General features: G+C 44.8%; 2 long non-coding RNA genes across 2 annotated transcripts; both read left to right on the top strand.

The window, feature by feature from the left end:
• Nucleotides 1-9,132: 9,132 nt before the first annotated feature.
• Nucleotides 9,133-10,241, top strand: LOC123487394. Its single transcript, XR_006659753.1, has 3 exons — nucleotides 9,133-9,227; nucleotides 9,660-9,771; nucleotides 10,174-10,241. It is a non-coding gene; the product is annotated as an uncharacterized LOC123487394 (long non-coding RNA).
• On the top strand, nucleotides 10,235-11,121 carry LOC121583110. Its single transcript, XR_006659754.1, has 3 exons — nucleotides 10,235-10,268; nucleotides 10,507-10,547; nucleotides 11,038-11,121. It is a non-coding gene; the product is annotated as an uncharacterized LOC121583110 (long non-coding RNA).
• Nucleotides 11,122-24,137: the final 13,016 nt, after the last annotated feature.

Here is a 24,137-nt window from a genome sequence, read left to right as displayed (position 1 = left end):
TGTCTCAATTTCACATTCTCACAAATGCACATTAATTGTGATGTTGATTCCAGTGAATCTGGGTGAAGATGTTGGTAATGGTGATAACTGTTCTCTGTCTTGTCCTCTCTGTCAAGTGGCGTCAGAACTGCTTGAGGCTAATACAGCAGAATGTCATGTTGCCTCCGTGAGCCACCCGCACGGTTGACAGTGAAGACACGTCATGTAAGTAACTACTTCAGTGGACCAGACAGAGACAGGGAGAGAGCCGAGAGAGAATGGTCCAAAAACACTGTACTAATGTGCTGGAGTACTACAAAGTGAATCAACCTGGGTCGTGTTCAGTAGGACACACCGTTAGCCAAACTGTAAACAAAAAATATAATTTCTTATTGGACAAGACCCAACAAAATATATAATATGATGCAAAGTGAACATGACCCTCGTTAAACAGTATCCAGAAACAGCTTATCTCACTGAATGTGACCACAATTCACTATAGATGGGGTCTGCACATCAACACTGTTACATTATGGGAAGTGTAGTCAAGTCTTAGCCCAAAGAAGAGGAGGAGCCTATTAATTAGTATATAAGTTCCTCCCTCTTGCTGTTCTAGCTTTGCTTAAAGATGCCTATTTTCTCAGTATACAGTCTTGCTTAGGGTGTCCATCATTATTCCAGGTGCATCAACAGAATGTCAAGCAGACGACAGAAAACTGTTTTTCAGCAGACAAAACATACTTCAGGATGAAAGGACGTTGGTGGAAGAATCCGGGATTGTCGCTTTGCGTCACGCAAAGGATGACTATATGGAGATGAATGAAAGCTACTATGAACCAGCTCCCTAGGAGAAACTACAAGAAGGAACAGGATTGGTCCCATAACATGGCACTATTATGATCATTCATTGGTTCTGCATGTTTTACAAAAACACTGTTTGGAATCCTTGACACTCAAATAAAGGCCAAATAAAGACCACCTGCTTCATAGAAATTCTAACTATCTTGTGTGAGCCTTATTGACAGTAGGCCTAAAGAATACATTGTTTCTGAGGTGTGCAAATGGGAGCGTGCGAATGACATCATAAATGCACTTATTGAAAACGACATTGTGCTGCAGTGTTAGATTCAGTTTGATTCAGTGGACCACAAACTGTTGCTAGCCAGACTCAGTAACATTGGTCTCAATGGGTCCTCCAACTTTAGTAACACTATACGTGATTTTATTTGATATAAGATATACAAATGTGCTAATTAAATGAAATAAAGTAATCAGTTGTAGTGCCTTAGAGCCTTATGTTACAACTAGTTCATAGAATGTAATGAGTTTCTATCTGCCACTGAGGGGGGCATATACACTATAACAGAAGCAGGAAGAGAAGTTAAAGACAGCTATAGCTATTAGGAAGTTCAGTCTTTCTCTTTGGTGCCTTGGTCCTTGACACACACATTGTGCATTGGTACCATATAACATAAGGAGACACATACCCAGAAATGGCTTCTCATCTCTCCCTCTCCATCCTCCTCCTCATCTTCTGTGTGTCTGTGAAGACAGGAGGCTCCATCACCATCCCATGTCCCTATCATCAGGAATACAAAACCCATGTGAAATATTGGTGTAAAGGATATAATTTCAATAGTTGCTCTCTCTGTTTACGACTATCTTCCTAAGAGCACAGCTAAGGCCTCAATCTCTGATGACATCAACCAGCTAACCTTCACTGTGACCATGACTGATCTGGGGAGTGAGGACTCTGAATGGTACTATTGTGCTGTGGTGATCAATGGCCTACCACATGTCTGGACAGATTGGTTCCAACTCTCTGTCACTCCAGGTAAGACCCTGCAACTCTTGCATGTGATTACTTGACTGGTGTTCTTGTTTCATTTACTGGTCTCACTATTATTGTTCAAGTTGACATGAGGAATGTTGGTATATGCCTTCATTGGACACTGTGTTAACAAACCTCCAAACGAGCTTCAATGCCATACAACACTCCTTCAGTAGCCTCCAACTGCTCTTAAACACTAGTAAAACTAAATGCATGCTCTTCAACCGAACACTGCTTAATTCCGCCCACCCGACTAGAATCACTACTCTCGACGGGTCTGACCTGAGTATGTGGACAACTACAAATATCTAGGTGTCTGGTTAGACTGTAAACTCTCCTTCCAGACTCACATTAAGAATCTCCAATCCAAAGTTAAATCTAGATTCGGTTTCCTATTTCGCAACAAAGCCTCCTTCACTCATGCTCCAAACATGCCCTCGTAAAACTGACTATCCTACCGATCCTTGACAGCGATGTCATTTACAAAATAGCCTCAACACTCTACTCAGCAAATTGGATGTAGTCTATCACAGTGCCATCCGTTTTGTCTCCAAAGCCCCATATACTACCCCACCATGTGACCTGTACGCTCTTGTTGGCTGGTCCTCAGTACATATTCGTCAGCCAAACCCACTGGCTCCAGGCCATCTATAAATCACTGCTAGGCAAATCCCCGCCTTATCTTAGCTCATTGGTCACCATAGCAACACCCACCCGTAGTCTGCGCTCCAGCAGGTATATCTCACTGGTCATCCCCAAAGCCAACACTCCTTTGGCCGCCATTCCTTCCAGTTCTCTGCCGCCAATGACTGGAACAAATTGCAAAAATCTCTGAAGCTGGAGACACTTATCTCCTCACTAACTTTAAGCATCAGTTGTCAGAGCACCTTACCGAACACTGCACCTGTACACAGCCCATCTGAAATTAGCCCGCCTTAACTACCTCATCCCTATATTGTTATTTATTTTGCTCATTTGTACCCCAGTATCTCTATTTGCACATCATCTCTTGCACATCTATCATTCCAGTGTTAATACTCAATTGTAGTATTATTTTGCACTATAGCCTATTTATTGCCTTACCTCCATAACTTGCTACATTTGCACACACTGTATATATATTTATTTCTGTTGTATTTTTGACTTTGTTTTGTTTTACCCCATATGTAACTCTGTGTTGTTGTTTTTATCGCACTGCTTTGCTTTGTCATGAGCCCTCTCACTCCACCGGGTTACCACCTTAATTTGTTTCCACTATCTTCCACTCTGCTCACCTCCCTCTCTCTACTCAGCCTAACTAGCTCCACCTGTCCCTGCTCTGCTCGGCTCTAATTACTCTGCCAGCTGCGCTGCATTACCCACTAACCTCTCCCAGTATTTAAGGCCCTGTCTTTCAGCTCTCCGGTGTCAGATCGTCTGCAAAGCTCACACCCGGAACCTGTTTCTTTCGCTTCTGGCTCACCCTGGTTTTGTGACCCCGGACCTGCCTGTTTTTTGGATACTCTTCTGCCTCAGGAGATCCAGACCTGCTTCTGCCATTACGACTCCTGACTACTCTTCAATCCCGGTAACTCTGACCAGCCTTCTGCCTTGCTACTACGTATTTTGGATTTCCCTTGAACTGTACTGCTGCCTGGTTTCATTCCGCCCTGTTGTGTCTGTGTCTCTCCCAGGACTTCTGGACCACCACCACCGGCTTCATAGGACGTATCGCTGCCACTGGGGGGCACAGACCCAAGCGCATTGGACGGGATCCCTGTTACCCCTGGAGCCTTCATTCACTCCCTACTTCCCTTTTTCCCTTAAGTTTAATAAACTTTCTGGTGTACGCAATTGTGGTCCCCTGGTGGTCTGTCTGAATCGTGACAGTACGATCTGACCATTATGGACTCAGCGCACACTTTCCCGACAGGAAACCGATGAGCATGAGCAGCAGTTCCAGCAGCAGCAACAACAACTCGCCATGATCATTCAACTCTCACCAACCTTACCCCAGCCAGTCTGCCCACCAGCCCAGCCCCGAGTTACCTGCCCCGGTCATTGCAGCCGCTGCCCGGAACCCAAGATTGAAACCCCGAGCGGTTCAACGGCGATTCAACCTAGGTCCGGCCATTCCTGACTAGCTGCCGACTTCAGTGTCTTCCTTGCAGCCAAGGACCTTCGCCACGGAGGGGGCTAAAGTTGGGTATGCCATCACCACCTGACGGGCCGAGCTCGACTCTGGGAACAGCAGAGTTCGAACGTCAAACCCCCGCATGTGCAACCTTCGACCTGTTTGCTGAGGAGATGCTGAAGGTGTTTGACCTGGATTCACCCACCCAGAGGCGTCTCGGGAACTGTTCAGTATTCGACAAGGCAGACGTACAGTCGCAGACCATTCCATCGACTTCCGAACCTGGCTGACGAAGTTCTGGAACACACCATCGTTGGTGGACGCGTTCTTCCATAGTTTGGCTGACTATATCAAGGACGAGTTGGTCTCCCATGAACTGCCTTCCACTCTTGATGAAGCCATCGCACTGACTGTCAGGATCGACAGAAGGATACAGACCGTGCGTCGTGAGAGGGGGCGCCAAGGTCCACCTACTACCGGCATTGGAGAGATCCGACTGGGCTCCTGTCATCTACGCCACTCACCCAGGTCAGCTTGATCAGTCTGAGCCTATGGAGATTGGGCGAGCCTCCCTCACTCCTGCAGAGCGCCAGCGCCGCTTCACCTCAAACCTCTGCCTCTATTGCGGAGGTGATGGACATCGTGTGGTAACCTGCCCTTTAAAGGGCCGAAGCTCACCGGGCGTAGGGGAGTCCGGTTGAGTTCAGTGACCATCCAGTCCTCCGACCGCAAACCCCTGCTGCAAGTTCACCTCCGCCTCTCTGACTCAACTCACACCCTGGCTGCTCTGGTGGATTCTGGCGCGAAGCCAACATAATGGACATCAAGCTGGCACGCAACTGGGACTGGAGAAACCTCCGTTTGACACCTCCTATTCCTGCCCGGGCACTGGACGGACACTTACTCGGATCGGTCACTCATGTCACGGCCCGGTCTCGATGGGTCTGTCCGGAAACCATCAAGAAACTATCCAGTTTCACCTGCTCCCCTCCAGGCCAACCCTCATCCTGGGTTACCCATGGCTCCGCCCCGGGCACAACCCTCAGCTCGACTGGGTGACCGGGGTGATCAGGGGAGTGGGGAGAGGACTGCCACCGAACCCTGCCTGCTTGCTGCCGCACTACCCCCTCGGCCAGTACCTACTAACTCCGCTCCTGACCTCTCCAATGTCCCAGAATGCTACCATGGTCTCAGAGAGGTGTTTAACAAAGCAAGAGCCACATCTCTGCCCCCTCACCGACCGTCACGACTGTGCCATCGACCTCCTCCCTGGAACAGCTCCTCCAAGGGTCGTCTTTATTCGTTGTCTGCTCCTGAAAGAAAGTCCATGGAGGACTACATCAATGGCTCTCTGTCCGCAGGATTAATCCGTTCATCTTCATCTCCTGCTGGTGCTGGCTTCTTCTTTGTGGGGAAGAAGGACGGATCTCTTTCGCCCCCTGCATCGACTACAGGGGGACTCAACGACATCACAGTGAAAAACCGTTACCCTCTGCCTCTGCTCACCTCTGCTTTTGAGTTGCTCCAGGGAGCCACTGTTTTTACCAAGTTGGATCTCAGAAACGCTTACCACCTAGTGCGGATCCGGGAGGGAGATGAATGGAAAACCGCATTCAATACACCAACAGGCCACTACGAGTATCTGGTTATGCCTTTTGGCCTCACCAATGCTCCTGCTGTGTTCCAGGTCTAGTGAATGATGTACTGCGGGACATGTTAAACAAGTTTTGTCTTCGTTTACCTGGATGACATCTAATTTACTCCAGAAACCTGTCTGAACACACCCGCCATGTCCAGCAAGTCCTTCATCGTCTTCTGGAGAATTCCCTCTACGCCAAAGGCAGAGAAATGTGAGTTTCACGTCAAGACAGTGGCCTTCCTGGGGTACATAGTGGCAGAAGGAAGTATCCAAATGGATCCTGCCAAAGTATCAGCAGTCACTTCATGGCCAGTTCCGGAGAACAGAAAGAAGCTGCAACAGTTTCTGGGGTTTGCTAACTTCTATAGGAAAGTTTATCCGGAACTACAGTACCGTTGCTGCCCCTCTCACTGCTCTTAACCAGCACCAAGCAACCCTTCACCTGGACCCCAGCAGCCGACAAAGCCTTCAGTACCCTCAAGGTGAGGTTCACCTCGCTCCCATCCTCCAGATGCCTGATGTGGACCGGCAATTCATTGTGGAGGTGGACGCCCGGATGTGGGAGTTGGTGCTGTGATTTCTCAGTGGGCTTCGGAGGATAGGAAGCTCCATCCCTGTGCCTTTTTCTCACGTCGGTTGTCCCCCTCTGAGTGCAATTACGACATAGGGAACCTGTGAGCTGCTGGCTGTGAAGCTTGCCTTGGAGGAGTGGCGTCACTGGCTGGAGGGGTCCACCATTCCATTTCTCGCTTTGGACCGATCATAAGAACTTGGAGTACATCCGCTACGGCCAAACGGTTGAACTCCAGGCAGTCCCGCTGGGCCCTGTTCTTCACCAGGTTTAATTTCACTCATACCGGCCTGGATCACGCAACACCAAGCCAGACGCCACTCTCCCGTCAATTCCAGAAGGATGACAACCCCTCCAAGGATCCTGTGTCGATTCTGCCAAGTCCCCTGCATCGTTGCAGCTCTGACCTGGGCTGTTGAGGAACAGGTGCTGGAGGCTCTCCGTAACCAGCCAGGTCCCAGCACTTGCCCAGCTGACCGCCTTTTGTCCCCGAAGACCTGAGGTCCCAGGTCATTCAGTGGGGACATGACTCCGCCTAGCTTGTCACCCTGGCTCCACCCGCACTACAACCTGCTCGCCCAGAGGTTCTGGTGGCCCTCTCTGAGGAAGGATGTACGGAATTCGTCCAAGCCTGCCCCATCTGCAACCAACACAAGTCGTCCTGCCAGCCCCCAGCCGGATTGCTGCAGCCCCTGCCTGTGCCCAGACGTCCCTGGTCTCACATCGCCTTGACTTTGTCACGGGGCTGCCCCCTTCAAGTGGCATGACCGTCATTCTCACCATCGTTGACCGTTTCAGCAAGATGGCACACTTCATTCCCTCCCCAAGCTCCCAACCGCCAAGGAGACCGCCCAGGTGGTCCTGGAACACGTCTTCCGGATCCACGGACTGCCAAGGGATGTTGTTTCTGACCGTGGTCCACAATTCTCCTCCGCTTTTGGAAGGAGTTCTGTCACCTGCTGGGAGCCACGGTCAGTCTGACTTCCCGGATTCCATCCCCAATCCAATGGGCAGTCAGAGCGGGCTAATCAGGAGCTCGAGAAGGCACTGCGATGCATGACTTCACGCAACCCCCACTCCTGGTCGCAGCAATTGACATGGGTGGAGTACGCACACAATTCTCTGACCTGCTCTGCCATCGGTATGTCCCCTTTCCAATGTGTTTATGGATACCAGCCTCCTCTATTTGCCAGCCAGGAGGAGGAGTTACTTGCCCATCTGCACTTGCTTTTGCCCGCCGATGTCGCCGCACCTGGTCACAAGCCCGAGCCACACTCCTCAGGTCCGTTGCCAGCTACACTACCGGGGCCAACCGTCGGGAGAATTCCTGCTCCCACCTACCATGTTGGTCAAAGGGGTGTGGTTGTCATCGAAGAACCTGCCACTCAGGGTGGAGTCGCAGAAGCTGGCACCTCGGTTCATTGGCCCATTCCCTATCATAAGAGTGATTAGCCCAACTGCTGTCCGGCTCCAACTGCCTAATTCCCTGAGGGTGCACCCCACTTTCCATGTGTCTAAGATTAAGCCCATCCATGAGAGTCCGCTGGTCCCTGCTGCGCCTGGTCCTCCCTCCTCCACGGCTGTCGATGGTGGCCCTGGTTTACACCGTCCGCCGCCTGCTTCGGTCCAGACGGAGGGGTAGGGGTCTCCAGTACCTCATTGACTGGGAGGGCTATGGACCTGAGGAAAGGACCTGGGTGCCAGCTAGTCGGATTGTGGATAGGACTCTCATCACCGCTTTCCACCAACGGCATCCTGATCAACCTGCAATCCGTGAGGCCGCCCCAGAGGGGTCCCTAACCGTCCGGCCCGCTCGGCTTCCTGTCCTGTGCCTGATCCTGTCTCGGGACCTGTCCCATCTCCCGACCCACGGCCCTCCGGCTTCCTCCGAGGATGAGGACGTTCACTCGGACCGTTCGGAGGAGTTCTAGCCCTCCCCCGGCTCCCCTCCTCCCGCCCGGCGTGGTGTTGCTCTTGGGACTTCTGGGGCCGTCCCTTGGGGGTTCTGTCATGAGCCCTCTCACTCCACCGGGTTACCACCTTAATTTGTTTCTCACTATCTTCCACTCTGCTCACCTCCCTCTCTCTACTCAGCCTAACTAGCTCCACCTGTCCCTGCTCTGCTCGGCTCTAATTACTCTGCCAGCTGCGCTGCATTACCCACTAACCTCTCCCAGTATTTAAGGCCCTGTCTTTCAGCTCTCCGGTGTCAGATCGTCTGCAAAGCTCACACCCGGAACCTGTTTGCTCGCGCTTCTGGCTCACCCTGGTTTTGTGACCCCGGACCTGCCTGTTTTTTGGATACTCTTCTGCCTCAGGAGATCCAGACCTGCTTCTGCCATTACGACTCCTGACTACTCTTCAATCCCGGTAACTCTGACCAGCCTTCTGCCTTGCTACTACGTATTTTGGATTTCCCTTGAACTGTACTGCTGCCTGGTTTCATTCCCGCCCTGTTGTGTCTGTGTCTCCCCCCAGGACTTCTGGACCACCCACCACCGGCTTCATAGGACGCATCGCTGCCACTGGGGGGCACAGACCCAGCGCATTGGACGGGATCCCTGTTACCCCTGGAGCCTTCATTCACTCCCTACTTCCCTTTTCCCTTAAGTTTAATAAACTTTCTGGTGTGACGCAATTGTGGTCCCCTGGTCGTCTGTCTGAATCGTGACATGCTTTATCTTGGCCAGGTCGCAGTTGCAAATGAGAACTTGTTCTCAACTGGTTTACCTGGTTAAATAAAGGTGAAATAAAATAAAATAAAAATGTCTACTTTCTGTTCTCTATCCATCATATCATAATTATGATATTTGTGGTCAGTTGTTACAAAAAACCACTTGATCACTCAGGACCTTTGGTGTGTGTACCTCTGTGTTCAGGTACTCCAGAACTCTATGTGGACCAACAGGAGGTGACTGGAGTTGAAGGAGGGAGTGTCATTGTAAATTGTTACTATAGTGACACTAGAAATAGGAAGGGGTGGTGCAGGATTGGGGGCAGTGTCTCCTGTGTTGGGGAGACATCTGGGACTATAGATGGAACATCAGTGACCCTACAGCAGACCACTGATGCCACCAGAAGAAACATCTTAACGGTGACTATGAGTGGTCTGAAGATGGACAACACTGGCTGGTACAGGTGTGGAGTGGGATACTTTATAATGCCTGTTCACATCACCGTCAGACGACAAACCACCACACAAAGTACCACCACTATGACTAGTGAGTAGAGAGCAATCAGATACTGTATTATTAAGTATTAACCTGGTTTTATCCAGTCTTGCTGGCTTATCATCAGAAACAAATTGAACTGTATCCTGATTCAAAGCTTTTGTGAATACTTAGCGGTCCTACCATTGGTTTGAACTCAACAGTGCTAATACTAAGTGAAAATCCACATGTTGGGGTAAATGAAATAAGCTGGACAAGAAGGTCATATCTTAGCCACAATGTCTTGTTACAGTTCAGTCTACCCTGTGTCTCTCTGGTACACCAGTCATAATACCATTGTTGTTTTTACCTCACAGCAACCCAAGCTCCAACCACTGAACAATCCTCTTTCTCTCCAACTGCTGAGCCTGTTCAGACTGACAACACAGTCCAAGGACCTGAGGGGGGCAAGGAGAAGGACACCATGAGGTAATTATCACTTATTCAGCTGTATTTCACACTTACTCTTCCAAATGGATGGCAATAGAAATATTATGAAGAAAGGGAACATTTTCTGTTTTTCACACTAGAGCTTCAGGCACAAAAACACCCTCCTTAAAAATATCACACCGAGTAAAGGCCAAGACACTGTTATAGAGACATTTACCATCATAGAGACATTTATCACTTCCTCATATCTCTGTGGTTGTCAAAGTAGCAGCATTCTATTCTTGGATGGTCAAGTTTCATGCATAAAAGGTGTGAAGAGCTGTACAAATGTTTCCATGTTGTCATATTAGCACAAAAAACATAAACCAAATAATAATAATCTATTTAACTGTGATATTTCATGGACTGTATTTTATAATAAACATAGTCTCTCACCATCAGTTCCATAGATCTAAAAGTCCTACTGATTCCTCTGGGCATGTTGGTGGTGGTGATATCTGGTGTCTTAGTTACATGGAAGATGTGGAGAAAGCATAGTAAGTATTCATTCTATAATTACTATATTGGAAAAGTTATAAGTTTGATTTTGGAGATATTTTCATGAGACAATCAATATTTTCCTTGAAGACAACTGTATTAGCCTGTTATAACCAATGTATCTTGACATAAGAGGAGGAGACTCAAAAGTATAACTATTCTATGATTAATGTATTCAGTATTATTCTAGTGTATCTCAGAGGTCTCTAATACTGCATCTCTCTTTCTTTATTCCAGAGGACAATAAGGCCATGGACCAGACAACAAACACCTCAGTGGTAGGCTACACTCATGTTCCTCTCATCTGACTCAAGGCCTTGTGGGTAAGACCCTGTCTGTGAAAAATGCAGGACATGGACATAAGATGCACTTAAAACAACACATTAGCCCTTCAGCTAAAGCTTATTGTCCATTGTATTGTAACTGTACAATGTATATATGTTAACTCTATATTCAGTGTGATTTCAGTTTCTATAAGTGTTTTGCAGTGTAGAGCTAATAATATGATCTGTAGTGAGGTCAGTGGTTAAGGTGTTGTGATTTCCTGTTGAGCTTTGCAGACACAGTAGGCCTATGTTGCTCCTCTGTCCTGTTCCTATTTGACCTGACTGACACTGTGCTGTTTGAGAGGAAGAAAGCTCATATCTTAATGTTGTTAAAACAAATACATGCCTTATATTGTGGATTATGTAAATGTGCAAAGGTATCTCATACATGTAGACTGATGATGAGCTTTTATCATCAACCCCCTTTGTGTGTTTCTACCAGCAGGACCCATTTCCTGCCAATGGTGATGATGTGACTTACAGCACTGTTGTCCCCAAGAGGAGGAACCAGTTAAATGTACAGACCAAGGTAAGGCTGTTATTCTGATCACTATGATGTTAATATACTGAACAAGAATACAAATGCAACAAGATTTTACTGATTTACAGTTAATAAATTATAGCAAATCAGTCAATTGAAATAAAGTATTAGGCCCTAATCTATGGATGTCACATGACTGGGAATACAGCTATGCATCTGTTGGTCACAGATACCTTCAAAACAAAGGTAGGGGCATGGATCAGAAAACTGTTCTGTATCTGGTGACCACCATTTGCCTCATGCAGCACGACACATCTCCTTCACATGGAGTTGATCAGACTGTTGATTGTGGCCTATGGAATGTTGTCCCACTCCTCTTCAATGTATGTGCAAAGTTGCTGGATATTGGTGGGAACTGGAACATACTGTTATACACGTCAATCCAGAGCATCCCAAACATGCTCAATGTTGACATGTCTGTTGAGTATGCAGGTTACTACATTTTCAGATTCCAGGAATTGTGTACCTATCCTTGCGTCTTGGGGCCATGCATTATCATTCTGAAACATGAGGTGATGGCGGCGGATGAATGGCACGGTAATGGGCCTCAGGATCTCGTCATTGTATCTCTGTTCATTCAAATTGCCATCGAAAAAATGCAATTGTGTTCCTTGTCCATAGCTTATGCCTGCCCGTACCATAACCCCACCGCCACCATGGGGAACTCTGTTCACAACGTTGACATCAGCAAACCGCTTGCCAACACGACGGCATACACGTGGTCTGCGGCTGTGAGGACGGTACTGTCGGCTATGTTTCAGACTAGTGAAATTATAGATGAAATCACATACACTACATGGCCATAGGTTTGTGGACACCCCTTAAATGTGTGAATTTTTCAGCCACACCCGTTGCTGACAGGTGTATAAAATCGAACACACAATCCATGCAATCTCCATAGACAAACATTGTCAGTAGAATGACCCGTACTGAAGAGCTCAGTGACTTTCAACGTGGCACCGTCATAGGATGCCACCTTTCCAACAAGTCAGTTTGTCAAATTTCTGCCCTGCTAGAGCTGTCCCGGTCAACTGTAAGTGCTGTTATCACAGAACGGGACCGCCGAGTGCTGAAGAGTGTAGCGCATAAATATCATCTGTCCTCAGTTGCAACACTCACTACCGAGTTCCAAATTGCCTCTGGAATCAATGTCAGCACAAGAACTCGTCGGGAGCATCATGAAATGGGTTTCCATGGCTGAGCAACCGAACACAAGCCTAAGATCCCCATGTGCAATGTGAAGAGTCGGCTGGAGTGGTGTAAACTCGCCGACATTGGACTCTGGAGCAGTGGAAACGCGTTCTCTGAAGTGATGAATCAAACTTCACCATCTGGCAGTCCGACGAACAAATCTGAATTTGGCAGATGCCAGGAGAACGCTACCTGCCCCAATGCATGGAGCCAACTGTAAAGTTTGGTGGAGGATGAATAATGGTCTGGGGCTGTTTTTCATGGTTCAGGCGAGGCCCCTTAGTTCCAGTGAAGGGAAATCTTAATGCTACAGCAGACAATGACATTCTAGACGATTCTGTGCTTCCAACATTGTGGCAACAGTTTGGGGAAGGCCCTTTCCTGTTTCATCATGACAGTGCCCTGTGCACAAAGCGAGGTCAATACAGAAATGGTTTGTCGAGATTGGTGTGGAAGAACTTGACTGGCCTGCACAGAGCCCTGACCTCGACCCCATAGAACAACTTTAGGATGAATTGGAACGCCAACTGCGAGCAAGGCCCTAATTTACAACATCAATGCCCGACCTCACTAATGCTCTTGCAGGTGTCCACTTACTTTTGGCCACATAGTGTATTTGTGACACATGCTGTAAACATTTTTGAGTTGTAATGTCTTTATCAAATCAAATCAATTTCTATTTTATATACACACATTTAGCAGTTGTTATTCCGGGTGTAGCGAAATGCATGTGTTCCTAGCACCAGTAGTGCAATAATATCTAACAATTCACAACAATACACACAGATCTAAAAATAAAAGAATGGAATTAAGAAATAGATAAATATTAGGACAAGCAATGTCGGAGTCTGGAGTATAAATATATATATATATGTGATGGGATGTATAGACATTATAGACATTATGGACAGTATGTGGATAGAATATTTAGTATATCTGTAGAATACGTAGGATAGAATAGTATATATACAGAAATATTTGAGTAGGATGTAGCTCAGTTGGTAGAGCATGGCGTTTGCAACGCCAGGGTTGTGGGTTCGATTCCCACGGGGGGACAGTATGAAAAAATTTATAAAAAAATTAATACAAAAAATAATGTAACTAACTAAATGTAAGTCGCTCTGGATAAGAGCGTCTGCTAAATGACTAAAATGTAAATGTAAATAGCATTAACTAGAATACAGTATATACATATGAAATGAGTAAAACAGTATGTAAACATTATTAAAGTGACAAGTGTTCCATTATTAAAGTGTCTAGTGATTCCATGTCAATGTACATAAGGCAGCAGCCTCTAAGGTGCAGGGTTGAGTAACCGGGTGGTAGAAGGCTAGTGACAGTGACTAAGTTCATTGCAGGGTACTGGGTGGAGGTCAGCTAGTGATGGCTATTTATCAGTCTGATGGACTTGAGATAGAAGCTGTTTTTCAGTCTCTCGGTCCCAGTTTTGATGCACCTGTACTGACCTCGCCTTCTGGATGATAGTTGGGTGAACAGGCCGTGGCTCGTGTGGTTGATGTCCTTGATGATCTTTTTGGCCTTCCTGTGACATCAGGTGCTGTAGGTGTCCTGGAGGGCAGGCAGTGTGGCTCTGGTGATGCGTTGGGCAGACCGCATCATCCTCTGGAGAGCCCTTGTGTTACGTGCGGTGCAGTTGCCATACCAGGCGGTGATGCAGCCCGACAGTATGCTCTCAATGGTGTATCTGTAAAAGTTTGTGAGGGTCTTAGGGGCCAAGACAAATTTCTTCAGCCTCCTGATGTTGAAGAGGTGCTGTTGCGCCTTCTTCACCACACTGGGTGGACCATTTATAATTGTCAGTGATGTGTACGCCGAGGAACTTGAAGCTTCTCACCTTCTCCACTGCTGTCACGTCGATGTGGATGGGGGCGTGCTCCCTCTGCTGTCTCCTGAAGTCCACAATCAGCTCCTTCGTTTTGTTGACGTTGAGGGAGAGGTTCTATTCCTGGCACCACTCCGCCAGAGTCCTCCTCCCTGTAGGCTGTCTCGTCATTGTTGGTAATCAGGCCTACTCAGTGGCGGCTCCTGAAAAAATTCTCAGGGGGGGCAATTTTTCTGATGATTTAGGTGACCTACACACATTTTAAAAAAGATATGTCCAGCAACAACATGAAGACAGGGGCAGCATATAAGTCAATGCCATAAGCATTTATTGACTGATCTCAAAAGTGTTGGCTTACAAAAGCAAAATAAGTTATCACTGTAAAAATAATCAAGGGTGTTCTTTCACATTCCTCAACACTGCATAAACAATATGCATTTCCATAAACAAATGAAATATCAGCTGAAAATACAGCATCTTGGTATTTGTTCAGATTGCAGGATCAACAAGAGCTTTTACCACATTTTTTGCCTCATGGTTGAATTGGAAATATGTGCACCTGAGCATAATTCACAACAAGCAAGCAGGAGCTTTTTGATAGAGGCTACTGAAAACATTGATGCAAGTTATTGGTAATAATAAATTTTTATAGACTTCCATATTCTGCCCTCTTGTATAGATTTGTGAAAATGAACAGTGAGACATTTTGCCTGAAAACAGAATTTGAAAATAATTTATAGAAAAGGTAAACACAGCTATCTGTATGGCTTTGTAAAAATGAACAACCATATTCTGGCCAATTGTATAGATTTGTAAATATGAACAACCATATTCTGGCCAATTGTATAGATTTGTAAAAATGAACATGAACAGATTATTATTATTTTTTTTTACTTTTTTAAATGAAAAATAACTATTTTAAACAACATCAACTGTGAACTGATTTGGGCGTGTGTGTGTTAAAGAGACAGACAGGGACTGACAAAGAGAGAGAGAGGCTACATTACTTGTACTGAAACTGTTCTCTTCTCTCTTTCAATGCAGCAAAGCAGTCAATGACTTTCTCATTGAAATCAGGCATGCTGAGGACTAGTTCACTCTCCATGGAAAGCATGGCCAGTGCATTCAGACGTTCCTGGCCCATTGAATTTCGCAGGAATGTCTTAACTCGTGTCAAAGTTGAGAAACATCTCTCAGCTTCAGCTGTTGTCATGGGAGTAGTTATGAGGATGTTCAACAGAGTCACAGTCTCAGAGAACGTCTCCTGGAGGTTGTAGCTCATTGAGAACCTGGTACAGTGCCAGTGCACCACAGTTTGACTTTCTCGTCGTCGGCAAAAAGACCGTTCAGTCTCTCCAAAAGCACACTGGCGATTGAGACTGAGGTTGATTCCGAGATGGAAGGAACTCAAAAAAGCGCTCCTGCACTTTGTGGTTGCTATCTATGTACCTCAGCACAAGCACCAGCTGTATCTGTGTAGAAAACGTCCGTGGTCTCGTCAGCTTGGATAGCTACGAAGTTCGCCGACTTCACCTCCTCCACAATATGTTCCCTCATGACCGCTAGCATACACTCCAGTTACAGTAGCTCGTTTTGAATGGTCTTTGATGAACTTCTTTCAAAGAGACAATCGAGTTGCACTGAAGGCTAGCCATCTTGATAGTAGTACGTGAATTGATTGACGCTGCTACCCGCTCTTTTCTTAGTTACGTTCATGGTTATGTTACGTATGACGAAAGCACGTAAGTGCAAGTCCTCAGAAACCCAGAAACCCATAGAGATTGTATTGAAAGCTCTGATATTTGAAAAAAAAAAGATTTTACATGACAGGCTATGAGAGACTTCTGGGCGATTTTCAACCTGACTGAAATCGCCCCAAAGGGGGCGGGGCCATTTGAAGCACGACTTTAGCCTGATTGGACATTTAGTGGCAGATCAGACGTCTAGATTAGAACACTGATAACTACTGTTGCTGTGATATAATTGATTAGAAAAAAAATCCCTTCCTTTTCCCGTTTGGCAGTGCGTCGCCCATATCGCCCTAATGAACACACCGCCCCTGGGCCTACTACTGTTGTGTCGTCTGCAAACTTGATGATTGAGTTGGATGCGTGCTTGGCCACGCAGTCATGGGTGAACAGGGAGTACAGGAGGGGAGTGAGCATGAACCCTTGTGGGGCCCCTTTGTTGAGGATCAGTGTAGTGGAGGTGTTGTTTCCTACGTTCACCACCTGGGGGCGGCCCATCAGGAAGTCCAAGACCCAGTTGCACAGGGCGGGGTTCAGACCCAGGGCCTCGAGCTTTATGATGAAATTGGAGGGGACTATGGTGTTGAAGGCTGAGCTGTAGTCAATGAACAGCATTCTTACATACTGTGGGTATTCCTCTTGTCCAGATGGAATAGGGCAGTGTGCAGTGCAATGTTGATTGCATCGTCTGTGGATCTATTGGGGCGGTATGCAAATTGAAGTGGGTCTAGGGTGTCGGGTAAAAAACATGAATGTTTGCAAAGTCAACTTACACACAGCTCTGACACACACACTTACCCACCAGAAATGCCACCAGGGGTCTTTTCACAGTCCCCAAATCCAGAACAAATTCAAGAAAGCGTACAGTATTATATAAAGACATTATTGCATGGAACTCCCTTCCATCTCATATTGCTCAAATGAACAGCAAACCTGGTTTAAAAAAACAGATAAAAGCAACACCTCACGGCACAACGCCTCTCCCCTATTTGACCTGGATAGTTTATGTGTATGTATTGATATGTAGGCTGTGTGCCTTTTTAAAATGTATGTAGTTCTGTGTTTGAGCTGTTCTTGTCTATTAATGTTCTGTATTATCTCATGTATCATGTTTTGTGTGGACCCCAGGAAGTGTGTAGCTCAGTTGGTAGAACATGGTGTTTGCAGGGTTGTGGGTTTGATTCCCACTGGGGACCAGTGTGAAAAAAACTATTACAAATGTATGCACTCACTACTGTAAGTCACTCTGGATAAGAGTGTCTCCTTAATGACTAATATGTCTGAGTATTCTCTAAGGATGCGGGTAGGGATGCCTTCTGGGCCGGCAGCCTTGCCAGCCTTTATGTACCTATTCCTGTGTGTTTCCAAGCTGTAGCCTGCATTCCATCATCACAAATTGTCCCTCTTCACCTCTCTACCTGTGTGTGTGTGTCCCTCCTCTCTTCTAGGCAGAACCTGATGATAATGTGGTCTACAGCTCACTAGCCCTACAGCTGGACCCATTTCCTGCCAATGGTGATGATGTGACTTACAGCACTGTTGTCCCCAAGAGGAGGAACCAGCGAAATGTACAGACCAAGGTAAGGCTGCTATTCTGATCACTATGATGTTAATAGATTAAGTTGTATCTGTGTTGTTCTATTGGCTATGTGGCAGACTGGTGCATGGGGTTATAGATGAAGTCACATATCAGAATCAGGTTTATTATCGTACAAGAGGAACATCAGGAAACAAACAACAGTCAGTCATCAATAGTACCACCCACCTGCCCACAGGAGGAAAATACATGGAACTGTTTAGAATTGTCATTGTCCCTGGGATGAAACTCGTCCTGAAGCTTGCAGTGAGACATTTAAGTGTCCGATATTAAAAAGGAACCACTATGGAGTGGGAAGTCCAATCAGTTTAGATGCCGTGTTGGTGATGCTTAATAGTTTATTGTGGTGTGAGACTGTGAGCAGGTTGTGGTAGCAGATACTTCAGTAGATGAGTAGTGGTGATGATGCTCCGGTAGAGTAGCAGAAGGAGTTTGGGTTTATCAGACAGGTTGATCAGACGCCTGATGACAGACAGACGTTTCTGGGACTTCTTTGTTATTTCAGTGGTGTGTTGATCAAAGGTTAGCTTGTGGTCTACTGTAATTCAGAGGTAGTTGAATGAAGGAATCATTTCAACGGCCTCTCTGTTGATGATAGGGCCGTCACAGGTGGGGGTTTTGGGATAGTCAATGGTTATTTATTTAGTTTTGGAGACGTTGCGATCTAGGTAGTTATTGTGGCACCATTCAACTAATTGGGTAACGGATGATTGATATTGCTGGAAGGATGGGGGTTCCTTCAGGAGGAACAGGATGGCTCCGTAGTCAGAATACTTGAAAAGGAGGGTTTTGTGGTCCGTGTTTTGGCAGTCATTGGTGTTTAGGGTGTAGACACTGAAAATGTGTAAAGCTGTAAACATTTCTGAATTTTCATGTCTTTATGTATCTCATCCCATTTCAGCTATTCTGCAACAAATGGTTGAAGTGATTCCAAGCTGTAGTCTACATTCCATCATCACAGATTGTCCCTCTTCACCTCTCTACCTGTGTGTGTCCTCCTCTCTTCTAGACAGAACCAGATGATAATGTGGTCTACAGCTCACTAGCCCTACACCACACAGGTCAGTGTTGACTTATCTTCTCTCTATGTACCTACACAGATGATGCTAATCTCTCAACAAAGAAACAGACAAGACCATACATTACTACTGTATGTGTACAATACATCACTCTTTAGCCACACATTTCTTATCCTTATCAAACAGAGAAGCTGACTACATTGTTATCATTATTTCTAGAACATGCCTGTATTGTGCACCAAACTACTTTCTTTCCAGCAGAGGGCAGCAACACAGCAGTGACTGACAGTGAAGATTTTGGTCCTAAAGAGCCCTTATCCTGGAAGGACAGCCCACTCCCCCTCCGTGTCACAACATGAGTCATGACTATCTATCTGCCTCCAGTATGCTTCTTCCCACACCTCCTAACTCACCCATGTCTCCTTGTTGTGTCCATAAACTACTGAAGACAGTCTGCTGTGCTTGTTTTGATTATCACCACATATCTGTTATCCCTCTAGACCCCTTAAGGTATCAAACAAATATATACAAACATTATTGGATGAAACATTGTGGTCCTCTGTAGCTCAATTGGTTGAGCATGGCGCTTGTAACGCCAGGGTAGTGGGTTCGATCCCCGGAACCACCCATACGTAAAAATGTATGCACACATGACTGTAAGTCGCTTTGATAAAATTGCATATTATTATTGATTTTGGAATTACTGATATTAGCCAACAGAAACACATTTAATAACAAATTCTCTACAAGGAACAACAGGTAGTCAAACATTTTTATAATGGAAGTTTCTTCTGAAGTGTCTGTTCTATATCTGAGAGATATAGAACAGACTTGTATGGTCAAGTTCCACACATGAAAAGTGTGAAGAGCTGAACAAATAATTCAATTTCGTCATAGCAGCACAAACATGTCTATTTATCTATGATGTTTCATGGACTATATTTACCAATAAACAGACTTTCACCATCAGTTCCATAGATCTAAAAGTCCTACTGGTTCCTCTGGGCATGCTGGTGGTGGTGATAGCTGGTGTTCTAGTCACATGGAAGATAACTACACTACCACCTTCAATGATCCACACTCATTAAATACCTTGTGCAGTCAAAATCATCACTGCCGCTGCAAACTGTTAAATATACACTGCCTTTAGCTAAATGAAGTTTTCCCTTTACAACTCCCCTTAAAAAATTGTCCTTGTATTACAGCAATTTACAGAGGAACATGTTCTAAAGCTTTTAATTATTCTACAGACGGGGGAGAACATTCTTCTACCTGCCAAAAATTGGAAATGCAGTGCTCTTCCTCCTGTGCACCATCATTGCTGTGGTGAAGTACAGGGCAAACTGACTCCAAGGTAAAACTGAGGATGAGTAGAAACCAGACCGTCTCTCTGGTGAGACCAAGGGACAGATTTACTTCTTGACCCTGCTTTTTCAGGGATAAAACACACAAAATAAGAAATGTTTCATTTATGGTACATTTTACCTATGTCTTTGACCTAATTTTACTTTTTAGTCCGTATGTTGTTGCCCAAATATGATTTGTTTCATAGTTGATCTAATTCACTGAATCATAGCCTTACTGTACTATTCTGTCTGCTTTATATGTTAAAATAAATTGTGCTTTGTTAATAAACTTTCAAATCAATTAAGATATTCTTAGAAAGTTGTGTCTCTGCCCAAATACATTGTTGCTGTTAATGATTAAGTATAAATTAAATAAATGGTAAAAGACTGAATCTCTAGTGAACTCTCAGCTAAATAAATTCCTACTTGAACAACATCCTGTGTGGGGTTCAGTCTGGCTTTTGTTGACCACAAACTGTTGCAAGACAGACTCAATAACGTTGGTCTCATTGAAGGGGCTGTCAACTGGTTAAGAAACTATCTCGCAGACAGAACACAATGCGTCTATGCTGAGAATCCAAGTCTAGCTTCCTTTTAGATTACTAGAGGTGTACCCCAGGGCTCCATTTTTGCTCCATAAAAAAAGGTGTCATCCTACAAATAACTAGGTATATGGTTGGACAATAAGCTGTACTACAAAGTTCATATGGATAATCTTGTGAGGAAACTTAAACATATATTGGGTTTCAATTTTTTCGCAACAAGCCTTGTTCAAGCCACTTTTCTTTCAGTAATTAATTATAGTGACTTAATGTACATGCATTAAGCCTCCTCTGTGCTACAGAGACTAGACTCAGTCTATCATGCATCCTTGTGCTTTGTTACAAATGCCAAGTCGCTCACCCACCATTGCGCCTTGTATCAAAGGGTGGCCTGGACTTTGCTTTAAATGCGCAGACAGCTACATTGGTATGTGTTCATAAATAAAGCCCTTCTGGGTAAACTCCCCCACTACCTCTGTAGCCTGTTCTCCTTCACCACTAGCAGTTACCAGACACGGTCTACTAGGTGGTTGCTACTTAATGTCCCCAGGGCCGTTACCCAGTTAGACAAGACTGCCTTTTTCTATTGTGCACCAGAGGCATGGAATAGTCTGCAAACTATGCTTCATCTTGATGTTCTAGTGCCCCTCAGTGAGTTTAAAACTCTGGTGCAAAACTCTATTCAGGAGTGTAAATGTTTCCTGTAGGCTGTTTTGCTTTAGTTTCGATTTGAGGTTACATATTGTTATATGTTGCTATTGGCCAGGTAAGTGTAGTTTTGCCAGTTAATAATTTATAATTTTTGTCATCTGTACATTTTTGTAAATACAACCTCTGGATCCAGTCTTCATCACCTTCACTGTAAAATATATATTTTTTTGCGCCTGAACCTCTGTCTCCATCTCTTCTGTTGCTTCTCAACACCAACTAAATAGGCTGCTGGTTCATCCATCTTTATTAACACTATACGTGATTTTATTTGACATAAGATATACAAATGTGCTAATTAATTAAGGTAATCAGTTGTAGTGCCTTAGAGCCTTATGTTACAACTAGTTCATAGAATGTAATAGTTTCTATCTGCCACTGAGGGGGGCATATACACTCAAACAGAAGCAGGAAGAGAGTTAAAGACAGCTATAGCTATTAGGAAGTTCAGTCATTCTCTTTGGTGCAGAAATGACTTCTCATCTCTCCCTCTCCATCCTCCTCCTTATCTTCTCCAGACTCTCAGGTAAGGGTAACAAGTTATTTAGGGGGGAAATGACTTGGCAAGAGGCAGCGTGGTAGGCACAGCTTGTTACATAAATTAATCGTAAAATTGAGGATTAGATGATAACTGTAAAACAAACATTCTGGATAATATAGAGAACCTTCAACTATTTATTCATCAACATCTTGAAATGTTCGAACCAGAATCGTACACATCGAAGCGAACAAGATCACTACAATTGATTATTTTATTTAATTAGCACATTTGTAAATCTTATATCATATACAATCTCGTATAGTGTTAATAAAGATGGAGGACCCAGCAGCCCTTTTAGTTGGTGTTGAGCAGCAACAGTTGAGATTTTTTAAAATATATTTCACAGTTTAAGTCAAGGATCACAAACTAGATTCAGATGTGGGACGATTTTTTCTCAAGCGGATGGTCAGGGGGCCAGAATATAATTACAAATAATTCATTGACCGCAAATTGACCGCAAGAAGCCCAAAAAGATTGCTAAAACATAATCACTTCAAACCTTGCTTACATTTGTATAGAATTACATATATATTTCTATTATGCGTGGTTATGCTATGGAACAGACTTCCAAAATGTAAATAACTTGGAGCTGATTTGCTGGTCTTTTTACAGTATTTTATGTCCAACAATTGAAAAATATATTATACTTTATTTTGCTCTGAAAGTTTTGGGAGCCAAAATTAAATCCCACTTGGACGAAATTCGTGGCGCGTGTCGCCAGTTGGGGAACCCTGCACTACTGAGAGGCTATAGTATGATAACACAATGAAAACAGAATTACTTGGTCTGAAGTGCAGAAGTATGAATAATAATATTGTAATAATGGGAATAAAGGAGGATGAAAACTATCAGAAAACTGAGGATAAAGTCAAGGTTGTCATGAAACGTAATCTCAAGGAAAAGGTGGACACAATTAATTGTCAAAGGGCTCAGCGTTTTGATGGCAGAGTGGAGCGATGACAATGTCAGTGGTGGATAAAGTACCCAATTGTGATACTTGAGTAAAAGTAAAGATACCTTAATAGAATAATACTCAAGTAAAAGTGAAAGTTACCCAGTAAAATACTGTACTACTTGAGTAAAAGTCTAAAAGTATTTTAAAATATATACAGTGAGGGAAAAAAGTATTTGATCCCCTGCTGGGGTTCAGTCTGGCTTTTGTTGACCACAAACTGTTGCTAACCAGACTCAATAACGTTGGTCTCATTGAAGGGGCTGTCAACTGGTTAAGAAACTATCTCGCAGACAGAACACAATGCGTCTATGCTGAGAATCCCAAGTCTAGCTTCCATTTACAGTGAGGGAAAAAAGTATTTGATCCCCTGCTGATTTTGTACGTTTGCCCACTTACAAAGACATGATCCGTCTATAATTTTTATGTTAGGTTTATTTGAACAGTGAGAGACAGAATAACAACAACAAAAATCCAGAAACACGCATGGCAAAAATGTTATGAATTGATTTGCATTTTAATGAGGGAAATAAGTACACTGCTCAAAAAAATAAAGGGAACATTAAAATAACACATCCTAGATCTGAATGAATGAAATAATCTTATTAAATACTTTTTCTTTACATAGTTGAATGTGCTGACAACAAAATCACACAAAAATGATCAATGGAAATCAAATGTATCAACCCATGGAGGTCTGGATTTGGAGTCACCCTCAAAATTAAAGTGGAAAACCACACTACAGGCTGATCCAACGTTGATGTAATGTCCTTAAAACAAGTCAAAATGAGGCTCAGTAGTGTTGTGTGTTTTGGGTCATTGTCATGCTGGAATACCCATCCACGACCCATTTTCAATGCCCTGGCTGAGGGAAGGAGGTTCTCACCCAAGATTTGACGGTACATGGCCCCGTCCATCGTCCCTTAGATGCGGTGAAGTTGTCCTGTCCCCTTAGCAGAAAAACACCCCCAAAGCATAATGTTTCCACCTCCATGTTTGACGGTGGGAATGGTGTTCTTGGGGTCATAGACAGCATTCCTCCTCCTCCAAACACGGCGAGTTGAGTTGATGCCAAAGAGCTCGATTTTGGTCTCATCTGACCACAACACTTTCACCCAGTTCTCCTCTGAATCATTCAGATGTTCATTGGCAAACTTCAGACGGGCATGTATATGTGCTTTCTTGAGCAGGGGGACCTTGCTGGGCGCTGCAGGATTTCAGTCCTTCACGGCGTAGTGTGTTACCAATTGTTTTCTTGGTGACTATGGTCCCAGCTGCCTTGAGATCATTGACAAGATCTTCCCGTGTAGTTCTGGGCTGATTCCTCACCGTTGTCATGATTATTGCAACTCCACGAGGTGAATCTTGCATGGAGCCCCAGGCTGAGGGAGATCGACAGTTATTTTGTGTTTCTTCCATTTGCGAATAATTGCACCAACTGTTGTCACCTTCTCACCAAGCTGCTTGGTGATGGTATTGTAGCCAATTCCAGCCTTGTGTAGGTCTACAATATT

This window comes from Coregonus clupeaformis, unplaced genomic scaffold (assembly GCF_020615455.1).
Source record: "Coregonus clupeaformis isolate EN_2021a unplaced genomic scaffold, ASM2061545v1 scaf1695, whole genome shotgun sequence".
NCBI lineage: Eukaryota > Metazoa > Chordata > Actinopteri > Salmoniformes > Salmonidae > Coregonus > Coregonus clupeaformis.
The sequence above is the reverse complement of the archived record's forward strand: the minus strand, read 5'-3'. Positions and strand labels throughout refer to the sequence as shown.